The sequence below is a fragment of the Caloenas nicobarica genome, chromosome 19, assembly GCF_036013445.1.
Source record: "Caloenas nicobarica isolate bCalNic1 chromosome 19, bCalNic1.hap1, whole genome shotgun sequence".
Lineage (NCBI taxonomy): Eukaryota > Metazoa > Chordata > Aves > Columbiformes > Columbidae > Caloenas > Caloenas nicobarica.
The window spans coordinates 4,343,339-4,355,914 of NC_088263.1; the positions used below are offsets into that span (position 1 = coordinate 4,343,339).

Sequence of the window (12,576 nt, forward strand, 5' to 3'; positions counted from 1 at the left end):
GGCGTGGAAAATTGCAGCTCATGGAATGAGCTGGCTGGGGAGAGGCCTCAGGAGCAGAGACGCGTCCCTGGACCACCCCGGCACCATGACCCGCTGCAAGAGGAACCCAGCCCAGCATCTCCCATCAGGACCTTCCCACCTCTCCCCCAAAACTGGCACCAATGGGAGAAGGGCTCAGGGATTCAGGAAAACATTGCTCAGCTTGACTTCTCTAATTTAGGTGATACGGGCCATCAGGAAAGGTGGTTTAGCATCCAGGAGATGCTCGGGGATGTCTGTGTGGGAGAATGGCAGGGCTTGGTGAGCCGGCCAGGTTCATACCCTGCAGTACCGGAGCACCTGAAAGACCAGTGGGATGAGGACCCTACCTGCCCTTCCACGCTCAGAAGCAAGAAACAGCGTGGACACCTCAACCTGGAAGAGCAGAAACATGTTTCCTCAGGTTTGCGCAGCACTTGACGCACAGAGACCCCAGAGCATCACAGGAGCCCCCCGGTGTGAGCCACCTGCACCCCCCAGCACCACATTGGGACCATTTCCTTAGAAGTTCAGTTTGCTGGAGAGAAATGACAGTACATCCAACCCTCCAAAAGGGAGGCCTGGTGACAAGGACACAGCAGGGCCATGAACTTAAATCAAGTCCAGCTTGAATGCTGGCATCCTTCTAGCAAAGCCAGGGCTCTCCCATTACAGAAGGGTTTCAGAACAACATGGACATGACTCCCGGGAAAAGCCGTCTTCAGGGCATCACCACCTAGCCCCCGAGTTGCCCGGCTGGACATCGTTCAGACCTGGGTGCTCTCCGTGACTGCAAAGGGTGCCTGGGCAGAGCAGGGCTGCTCCTGCTGCTCCGCACCCCCAGGCACACGGGCATTTGCCCTCCCTGGAAAAGCACAACTGGAGACAAGCCAGAAAAAACTTGGAAAAGGCCAGGGTGACCAAGAAAACCCTGCATGGAGAGCGGCTTTGCTGGCTGGAGCCAGGGAAGGGGTCTGGGCATCGGTGGCAGCACCGGGGCCACGTCCCTGCCTGGCTGCACTCACCTCGCATCTGCTCCTGGGAAATGGCTTGGAGCGCATAAACCTGTCAGCATGTTAAATTAAGGATCTCTGTGCTTGGGAGAAATTACAAGAAGGCATAAAGGCACATGTTATTCACATGTTGCTCCCCGCTCAGTTCAAAGGTGGGCTCGAGCAAGTCGAGGGCTCCCAGCGCAGCTGTGGCTCCTGCATCCCCTGGGGACAAGCCAGAGGTCTCTGCTCCACCAGCCACCAAAATAACAGCCCCTTCTCTGCCCAAATGGCTGGGGGTACCCATGCCAGCCCCCCGGGTGAGCTCACAGTCAGTGGCTCAGCTCCGACCTGCTCCTTTCGTCCTGACCCTGTGCCAGCAGCTGCTGGTTTAACCACAATTCACACACTGGGAGAGCTTCCTGGGGAAAAGGAAAAAAAAGTGTTGAACTTCGGAGGCATTCAAGCCAGCCTCATTTTAATGTATTTTTCATGTTAAATTATCCAACTGAGGGAGCAGGAGAGAGAAAGGGGAAGGAAGGGATAATATGAGAAATGTTTTATTTGACAATGTGTCATTCGGAAACTGATTATTTCTGTCTCCGAGCTTTTTAATATTCCCAAACAATGGCCGAGCCGCACGGGGATTTGGTATTCTAAGGCTGGATTTATAATACTCTGTTCTGCAGTGATAAGAACACGGGCCTTTAATCCTCTGAGCTGTGAACATGCATATTCTCCCACGTAATGTCCTTCCTGCCGTGCTCCCACGTGCCCCGCGCCGGCCGAGCAGCAGCCGCCGGGCACCGGAGGGCTGAGACCCCCAGGACAGGAGGAGGGATGGGAGGAAGAGGAAGAGGAGGGAGGAGAAGCCTGGTGGGGACAACCCATACATGTGCAGAACTGCAGGGCTTATGGCACAGGTGCAAACTGCAGCAGGACAGCAGCAAGAACTTATTTGGAGCATGAAGGAAAACCGATGGAAGAAGCCACCTCGAAGCCCAAGAGATTGGATGCTCATATAAATGATGAAGGCTGCCGACCTGGAGGGCAATCACTGTTTGGGCATCTGTCCGAGATGCTGAACAATTTCTGAGCAGCAAGAGGATGCAAGTGCTTCTTCTGACACAAGCCAACACACCTTATCAAAGTGGTGGAAGATGAGGGTGTCCTGCTGCTCCTCTGGGGTCTGGACAAACTTTCTTGCAATAGACTCTGGCCCTTCCCAACTCTGCCCAGGTTCCTCAGTCAGCGATGGTCCCCGGAGCAGGGTGGACCTGGCACAGGCAGTCAAACCAAAACTGGTGTAAATCAGCACAGGGTTCAGCCTGGTGCTGACCTGAACACCAGTACAAAGTTTTGCCTTGGGAGGAAAAATATCCCTATTTCTTTTCTAACTTTGAAACCGCTATTGCTCCCACAAAACCCCCCAAACCAATTATTCTCCATCATTGTGCTGACAACCAGCCTCATCACAAACAACCTGTTGCTGGGTGAAATGGGGGTCTCATAACCCAGGGCCACCACTCCAAGGACAGTCCTTGGGGACAGCGGGACTTGGCCCAGCACAAACCCTGCACAAAAACCACATCGCACCCCGCAGCTTCAGAGAGCCGGGGCGAGCTGGACCCTGATGCCAGAGCATCACATCGCCCAGCGGGCGAACCATGGTAAGCAAACAGGTATCGGCAATAACCACACAATCCTCAGAGCTCTTCACACTGTGTACTTTTTCCTTTCTTTCCTTTTTGGACGTGAAGGTAATTAAACACTAGAACAATTTACCAAGGGTTGTAGTGGATTATCCATCACTGTCGATTTTTTTTTTTTTTTTTTTTTTTTTTAAATCAAGCCTGGATGCTTTTAGAAAAGTTATGCTTTATTTCAAACAAGAAATAAAGAAGGCTTCAGGGAATTCTTGCAAGCTGTGCAGAACTGGAGGGCAGAGCAGATGACTGCACAGTCCTTTCTGGTCCCCCAATTTTGTCCTCCCCACACTTCTCCACGAGTCACAGCATTCAGCTCTAGAGCACCTTATCTCTTTTTCAAACATTTCATCCCATCCCAGGTCAACTCAGACACAGAAAGGACCACCAGACCGTGGACACAAACTGGCAAACCCTACCACATACCAAAGGGGGAGATGCCACCAGCAAGGACCAAACCTCAAACTCCACAGTTCGGCACAAAAAACTCTCCCGGCTCATCCCTACCATTGCTGAGGGCTGTAATAAAGCAATGCTCAATGAGCAGGTGTAGCAAACATTTGCATTAGGTTTTAGCCATGCCATAATTTGAGCTAAAGGATTTCTAATTAATTTAACTAAAAGTGATGGCGAATGGCAGCACAGAGACCCTATAAATGCCACTTCACCAGGAGGCAGCTTGTTTCCAGGCACAGATCCCTCACCACAAACAGAGGTGGGATCATCCGCCTTAGCCATTATATTAATAATAGTGTCTGTTAATTGGCAATCAAACCTCTTGGCCAAACTCAGAGAAGACACCCATCAGTGCCCAGGCTGGCAGGGGGCAGCCCCAGCTCTGTCCATCCTCTCCCTCCCAGCTCTGCCAGCAGGTCCCTTTGCCAGGCCAAACCCTGTACCAGGACCCCCGTGCACACACGTCAACCAAGCTACACTCAGGACAACTTTGGAAGCAAAATACCACATTTAAAGTGTTGGTTTGCATGGCATCTGCTTCTTGCCTTTCCCCATCAAACCTCCCCACCAGCCTCTCCCTAGGACTCCTTCGCCTTATTCTCTTTCTCTCTTGGCTGTACCTCTCAATTTAAATATTTCTTCTGCAAATCTTAATTAACATGCTGTTTGCACCTTCTTTCAGATCGTTAACGATGAAAAATAAGGCTGATCTCTGCAGACATCTCTGCAGAGTCTTCCCTCTCCTGCACGACGCCGTTTATCACGACCTGCTCTGCACCCCGCTGCGTCCTCACCTCCCAGGGCACAGGACATAACCGCAGATGGCACAGGAACCCTCCGGCTTTAAACAAACAGCAGGGCAGGGGAAAATATGTTGTAAAGGTGTTTTATAGCGTGTTCTTCCCTAGAGCAAGGATAACATCAGCCTCCAGCTGTTGTCCCCATCATGTGGACATGTCTGTACACTGTCCCATTGCAATCAAGTCTAAAAAGGGAGAAGAGGTCCCAGAAATTCCAACATCCCTTCCGCTTCACGATGAGAGAAGATGGGCAGAAGAAAGAGGCCCCAGATCACCCCATCCATTAACACACATTGCACACAAGGGCAGGGACATGTTACTGGAGCCTCCCAAGGGCATATGAAGACATGAGGACAGGAGAGAAAGAGGGTTTTGAGGACCAGGTTTTGCAAGAAGTAGCCTTATCTCCTGCAAGAGGAAAGCAAGGGTCATGGACAGAAGTGGAGCAGCAGCATGTGGAGTTTGGGAAGGCGCTGGATCCTGTCTCAGGAGATGCTCACACAGGCAGGGACCTGACCAAGCCTGCTCGGTCCTCACACAGCCTCTGCCAGCAGAAGGGATGTGACAACATCAACCAGGGATGGAAAGATGCTCATGCTCTTCCTGCATGGATGGCATGAGAAGTTGGGAGCTTGACTTGCAGCAAGGATCATTCAAGAAGTAACATCATGGCAAAATGCGCGATACTCCTGGGAGAGCTGGGACATCTCTGGAGATCATCTGCACAAAACATGGAGCAGTGCTGGCAAGCCTTGGGGATGGGGGGTGTTCCAACTGTGCTGCCTGAGCGGGGGACACGTTGCCCACCCCTGTCCATCAATCACAGCCACCCTCTGGCAGCAGGTACCCCCACAGGTCAGTAAATGAGCCCATGGGCAGGGGAGCTTCAGGCAGGGAAACTGAGGCAGAGCATGAGAATGAGACCAAGGACAGACAGCAAGCCAGCATGAAGACTAGTGAGGAAGAGATGAACACCAAGATAAAAAAGAAAATAAAAACACTCCAGAGAGATCTGGTCCTGATCTCAAAACCACTCAGCCCCACCTCTCCATAAGACAGTAATGACACAAGGCAAATCTACTAAAAAATACAACATTTTCTCCCTGCACGCTTCAAATCCCCATTCAAGCATCTCTTCACCAAGGTGCTTAACCACATGCTTAACTTTAAATATGTGTTTAATTCCCATTACAGTCCATGAGACTGTAGCACACGCCTCAGCGCTTTGCTGAGCAGGGATGGCTGCTTAAATTGTGGCCTGAAGAGAAACGTATTATGTCTTTTTATTCCCTTTTTCCATAGTTCTTACAACATCACCGAGCTCTGGCGACGATGGGACACTGTCTTCTGTTGCTCTCATCACAACCACATCACTCAATCCTGCTCTGAGCCGGCAGCACCTACCAACCACCCTCTCTGAATGGGTTTATACTGGTGAAAAGGAGAGCAGGATCTGGCCCAGAGGTTCCAAAGGAAGAGTTCCCACAGGATTGCTCCATCAGATCCATGCAGACCCATCATACGTGGCTGTTCTGCTTGTTGTGCCGTATGTACACACACTGGGCATAAATATAATAGCATATACAGTCCTGCAATGTATAACGCATGCACACGAGATGAGAGTTACAGTTGCTGTGGGAACCATAACTTTAAAATCTCTGACTCTTCCACGTTAAAAAAAAAAAATAACTAGTCAGACAAAAAGTCACATTTCCATACAATTTTATATTTTTTTAAGCCACGCTGAATTTTGTTTTGCTCTTTCGGCCAAGAACAGAAACAAAAAGGAGGAGTGAACCTGCCAATCAGCATTTCTGTGCCATTCAGACATGCGATGTGATGTTCCAGTAAATGTTTATTTGAATGGTCTCCCAGACACGGCCTGTATGCAAGCACCAAAATACACAACGCTCAATCACACTGAACACGCCTGCACATCCCAAGCTGCACATCTTGCTGGGATAACAATTCAAAATGACTTCTAATCCATTTTTATGATGTAAAAAAAAGGCATTTATTTGCAGTGAACTGAAAGAGGAGGGCTGGAGGTGATTTTATTAAGCACCTGATTGCTAGCTCATTTTAAAGCCAGAGCGCAGATTGCATAAATTGTGATTTTAATGCGCACTAAACGGTTCACCTAAATCGGCTGACCCGCTAGCCCGGAGCTCGCCCTCAGAGAGGGAAGATTTTAAAATGCATAAGGTCTTGTGTGTTCGCGCTTATGTTTCCCTAACGCGGGCAGGTCGGCTGAGCACAAAGCTGAGACAAAAACAAAAAGCTTTTTTGTTTTCTGAAGGAGTTGCAGTTACCGAGCCCCATCCCTCCTCCCCGCTGAGCTGCTAGGGACACTTCCAGGTGTTCCTACCGCTCGGCTCATTTTCACCCGATACCCGAATCGCGTTTTAGCCGTATTCCAAAGGAGAGAAAAAAAATCCACCGAAGAACAACCAACCTTCCATTTAAATAAAAGAAGTCCCCACATCCCCAGCAAGTCTCTCCCAGTGCACAAGAGGTCTCAGAAGCAAGGGCTGCCACGTGGTGGTTGCGAGCGCCCAGGGTTGTGCCGACACACAAAGCACCTTCCAGTTAAACACGGGGCTAAGGAAAGTCCCTCAAAACCAGGAAATGCGGAACCACCACCTATAAAACGTCCTTCTCTGCACCATCTTCAGAGCAGAGCCCAAATCAGGTGAGGAGCATCCGAACGCCAGAGGAGATGCCCTGCGGTGACATCCCAGCAGAGGGGAAGGGGAAAATGGGAATCCATCCGATATCAAAGGGACTGCGGGAGCTCGAACCAGCTTCACCCCTCCTGGTTCAGGGACAGATGGGAGCATCTCACGGGGTTTTTCTAGACCTTCTTGCCCTGAGCTGCCAACTAAGCTCTGCCCGTGCAGGTGCCGCATCCAACACCAGAGCATCTGGCACATCACACTTCGCTGTGCTGGCCAAGCCACACCGCTCTGTGTTTTTCTGAAACCGCTTTTATCACATTCGCGCTTTACCCACCACCCAGAGAAGGTCACAAACACCTCCACAGCTTCTGCCCAAGCTGGTGCCTTCTCCTCCAGAAAAAATGCAGAATATTCATTTTAGCATCTGATGGAGAAGCCAACCTGCTGATCAGCTGGACCCAACAGACAGAGCAGCGCAGTGTTAGTCACAGCAAAAGGTGTGTAGACGTGGCACAATGAAAGAACGATTAAACGGTTAAACTTTTTAAAAAGGGATAAAACTCAGAGAAGCTGCACGTCTTTTAGAAGCCTTTGCATCAAGGCTGGGCTGATTTCAGTCCCCTTGAGTGATTGATCCACAAGTTTCAGCGTCGCCACCACTCAGAGCCCCCCCAAAACACAGTGCAGGTCCTGCCTTTGCTCCTGCCCCGTGTCCACCTGCTTTGTTTGGACAGCAAGTGCACAAGAGCATCTCCCAGCACGTGTGTGAACACAGCTTCTCTCTGCAGTACCCCAGCATCAGCCGGGGCCATCGGGAGCCACCACAGATTCAAGTGGCAATTACCACGGGGTCCCTCGAAATCAGCGTCACTGCGGGACACCTGAACGACCCAGCTGCTTCTCCCCGCTTCCAAACAAAGGTTTAACAAATGCTAAAGCAAGGGCTCAAATCACTAAAGGTTATTACGATACTACCAGCAGAGCATTTCCTAGCGAGTGATGAAATATAATTAAAAGTAAAGAACACTTGTCAGATAAATGAGTAACATGTACTCCTGTTGCAAAAGTACCTTTCTTGTTTTTTTAATAAGTGTGTTTATCCGCTTCCTCACCAATTTGCAAAAAACGCAGTTAATTCTCAGTGGATCTCACAGCCATTAGTGCGAATTAATGCTGTTCCCACTGTATATTCTGCATATATTAAAAAAAAATTAATCTAATAAGAGAGGCACATCTCCGGATGAGGGAACACGAACACAATTCACATTGTGCCTCCAGCTTCCAAGAGCTGGTGAGTGACACGGTACAACATCCTTTCTGCTCAATTAACCACCCAGCTCTGGGGACTGACAGATCTTGGACAGTTGTCCAGAAAAGGTGGCAAAGCATGGAGAAAAATTCACTGCGGCATTAAGGAATGGGAACTTCTTGGAGTAGCCCAACATCTCTAAACCTCATTGATGGGTCAGGTCTCTCCACTGGTGTGTGCTGCTGCTCTACACAGGGTGGAGCAAAGACAGGTGAGAGACTGGAAAAGGGGGGTTAGAGTTCATTTATGGGCGTCTCAAAGCAATTCATGGAGCAAGGAGCTGATGGGAAGGTGCTGTTGTGCAGGCAGGAATGGAGCGAAAGGGTTCTTTTGCTTGGTGGGGTTTTCCAAAGGTTTATTACAGAAAAACACCAAACCTGCCTTACCATATTTAAAGTGCAAATATCTCAGCATAATGAACATCTTTTTGAAAAGCAGCAACACAAACCACTGCTTTCCAGAGGGAGAGTGAGGGTGTTCAAACACAACAACAGGGAGAAAAGCTCCATGCACGTGTCTATGTGGCATTTGGCATCTTTACAATTCTGGTGTTGTAACTCCCACCACAGGAGCCCCCCTGCACCAAAGAAGAGCCTCTACTGGTACCTGCAGCATTGCACACCAGGAAAAGGAAAAAAGAGTTTAACAGTTTCCACACATGCAATATGAAAAAGGCACCGACCCCCCAGTGCATCACAGAGCAGGCAAATCCAAGACTTTGATTTAAAGAAAAAATCAAAACACTCAGCAAGTCCACAAACCCTCTCCTCTCCCCAAACACCACAGCTATTCCCAGCAGCTTATTAAGAGTCCAGTTAAGTACAGCACTTAACCATACTCTTAACTCCCATTACATTCACCAGAACTTTGCACATACATAAAATCTATCAAGTGTTTCAGAGCTTTTTTGTCTTCTTGCTCAGGAGCGCAGAGTTCCTGTTACCCAGCCCTCGGTGTGATGCCTCCAAACAACCTCGGGGCTCAGCGCAGTAGAAAAGCAAATCTACGGGGACAGTTTTCCTGCCGTACAGCTCCCACACTCATCGCTTACACACCCGCGGGTCCACAGAAACCTTTTTGTTCTGTGGCATGTCAGACCACGTCAAGCCGTCTCACTGAAACCCTGCTCCTCGTTCGCCCAGCCCTCTTGCTGTATTGATCGAAAGCCGAGAATATCAAAGGACGGGAACGCACTGGCTCTGTTTTCTCACTTGTTCTCAAGTGGCTTTGAAGGGCAGGAGGGCAGCGATCTCCTTGCTGGGGAGGCAGAGCCGCAAACGGGGAACACGGAGCATCCCACACCTGGGCTGGGAGAGGAAAAGCCGAGTTTGCATCTGCCAAGGGCTCCTTTGCACCTCCAGGGTGCAGCCGGAGCAGCTCCAGCTCTGGAGAGCTCTGCACACCCAAGGGACAGTCCCAAAGCACTTGCAGCTCAAGGCATCTGCAATTCAAGTCCCTCTTTTTTTTTTCCTGTATCGATACAGGACATCAAAGATGATGGGAACAGACTAAAGGAGGAAGAAACCAGGGCTCCTACTTGCATCTCTCCCATGTAAAATATTACAGGAGGCTCTGGACAGGTACGAAGATGCTGACACTTCCAAAAGGATGTTTACCCGTGCATTTTGAGAAAGGACCAGAGATTTGGGACAGTACAGTCCAGCCCTCCTCAACAGCTTGAATTTAAAGCCTCTGGCTATTTCTGAGCCCCTCGCCAAGATAACCGCACCCTGGCTAGAGCAGGACTCGGAAAAGGGGACCCGAAGGGACCCCCGGGGACCTCCTGGGTGCAGCCTGCCCAGGGCCGGGCTCAGAGCTGCACCCCTGCTACCCAAAGGGACCTTTGCAAAGCCACAAGCTTTCACTTGTGCTCTCACAGAGTGAGAAGCCGTCCCTGCACCCAGCTCTAATTACAGCCACGTTCTTACAAGGAGACAGATCTTTAATTAAGAGAAGCTAGCACCAGCAGCAACGGCTCAGAAGGACAGGAGGGTTTGAAGGGGCTGGTGGGCTCACTCAGTGCCACACAGAGCTGGATTTGCTTTCCCTTCATCCTTGCAAGCAGGAGCAATGCCATCCCCTGCAGGACATGCCACCAGTTGCCACCCCTTCCACCTCTGCTAGGGCTTCAGGGATGCTCAGCCTCTCCCAAATCTAAGCGCACCCAACACGGACATCTCCTCCCATATGGCCAGCTCAGCAGCCTGCCTGATGCTGCACCAAAGCCTGGGTGAGCAGCAGCAAGGGTATAACGTGGTTTTATTCCAGGCACACCGCTTGCAACAGCCCTGAGCATCCTGCACACAGACCAGACATGCCCACCCAGCCCTGGGGATCCTCATCTCTTAACTCCATCCCCCAGCTGCACCTCTTGCCCACAGAAAGCAACAAGTGTCACAGCAATGTCACCTGCATGCCACCAACATGACCTGCCAAGCTTGCCAGCACACACCGCTCCACACGCTTCGAGGGACTGAGACACTTTGGGACTTGCGCTCCCCTGGCTTGCTATAAGCAGAGGGTTTGGAACGTATCCGAGTGGGGTGCGTGCACAGAAAAATAAGAGCCCTTTCCAGATGGAGGGAGGATGGCAGGGTGCTGCTACCACCACCAGTTCACCACAGCCCAGCTGCAGCACCATGAGGGTCCGCGATGGGAACGCTGCAGCCCCCCCTCCCCATCCAACAGCAGCTGAGCAAGTGCCCTTTTGGAAAGGGGAAAGAATTCATTTCAATTAAACATGCCTGGTGCTCCAAATGAAACCAATTAATTCTCCCCATCTGAAAGCTGATTAGCCCGGATATCTGGGTAAATGGATAATAACAGGCTAATAACCCCCTCCTGTCCCCGCGCACACGCCGATGCCGCTGTGAGGTTTCTGACACAGCGTCACTGGCGTAATTGCAGCATCTGTGAATAATCACGGAGTGAATTCAGCCGCCGATGGCAGGTGGCACTGTCCCCAGCAGCAGGGAGGGACTGGGCAAGGATGGCCACTTTGGAGCCAGCCCATGTCCCAGTTACCCCCTCCCAGCCCTCCGCCCCCCACAGCAGCATCAATTGTGGCACTGGGACCATCCCCTGCAGCAGCCCTGGACCCAGCTCGACCCTCCGGGTCCCTGCCGAGGGGCAGCCACTGGCAAGAATTTTCCATCTCTGCTCTCTCTTTTTCCCCCCCCCCAGTTGGAAAGTGTTGATTAACTAAAAAAACACTTTCCAAGAGGGTATTTTTGATTAAGAGCCATCTCCAAGCCAGATCGCACACAGAGAAAAACAAAGCCCTCAATCCCGCTGCCGTTTCCAAATCAAATTTCCTTTTACTAATTTGACAGGCCTGTTTTGAAAATCTAAATTTAAAGCTAAAATAAAGTTAGATTCCACAGCTAAATGGGAATCAGGATGAAGTATTTCAAACAGAGCTAATAAAGCCCTTCTACCTACACCTTTCAGCTCACAAAGCACCTCTCTGCTCCTTATTTGCCGCTCCTGATGCAGACAGTGGGTATCGAGCTTTGCTTTGCTTCCCCCCGCAACACACACGCACCCCCCCAACAGTGTATTTTTAGCTTCCGAAAGGCAGGAAAACCAGCTCCCGCCTGGCTTCAGCTCCATCGCAGCTCACCCCGGTGCGGTGCCCGTCCAGCTGGCCGGGCTGAGTTCACAAGTGCACGTCTAATCTCAACTAAGCCCAGCCCATGCAACGCTCCCATCTTCAGAGGAGACCTGGCCTCCTGCAGAAGAAACAGCTTTGCCTGAGGGGAGAGCACGAAAGGGAGATGAAGATAGAGCCGTGTGTTCGTGGAGAAGCTTGCCTGCAAGGTGAAGGGGGGAGGCGAGGAGAGAAAAACATCCGTTCGACAGGCAGCACAGATCTGCACAGGCTCCTCCATCTTTCAAACTCCCCTCTTGCTCCGAATAAAAAGAACCTCTTGGTCCCCAGGTGCTCAGCTGATGTGCTCAGCATTCCGCCTCCTTTCAGGCTTTCATCGCAAAAAATTCGTTTCCCACAGGACAAAGGGCACCAAAAAAATAACAGCATCCCTAGCACACTGTATAGACAGAGCACTGGAAACTTGGTTCAACCTTTCTGGTCCATGCCTGCATGGTCCTTGTCCAAGTCCCCAAAACAGGGAGCCCAGCACACCCAGTCGATGTGCAAAACACTGAGGTGAAGACAACCTTCCAGTCCATGGCTGGAGAGCACCTGGATGTGGGACCTGGTGAAATCAGTGCCCCATGTGCCACCCAGCGTGGTACTCAGGAGGAGCAGACACAGCCATGGGGAGCACGGGCACATCCCATTTTTCAAGGAACACCTTGGAAAAAAAAAAATACAAGTGCTTAGACCACTCTTCTTAAAAAGCAGATAGTTGTCCACACATGTGTCTGCAACCTCTGGCCAAGGAGCTGTGGGCAATGCCTGGGCAAGAGGAGGATGCCAGCCCGCATTCCAGCTTGGTACCAGGAGCAAAGTACTCAAAGCTAAATCCTCAGAGCAAAACATTTACAGGGAAAGGATTGCCATCAATCACTTCAAACCATCTGCTTATTTAAATCAGATCAAACATTGTAAAATTTATTTGAAACATTAGGCTGTTGCAAAGCCAGGCTGAAGGC

At 50.6% G+C, this 12,576-nt stretch overlaps 1 protein-coding gene across 1 annotated transcript in view; it reads right to left on the minus strand.

The window, feature by feature from the left end:
* Positions 1 to 12,576, minus strand: part of ASTN2 (astrotactin 2) — a 318,934-nt gene that overhangs the window by 240,604 nt on the left and 65,754 nt on the right. The gene's annotated exons all lie outside the window — the stretch shown is intronic.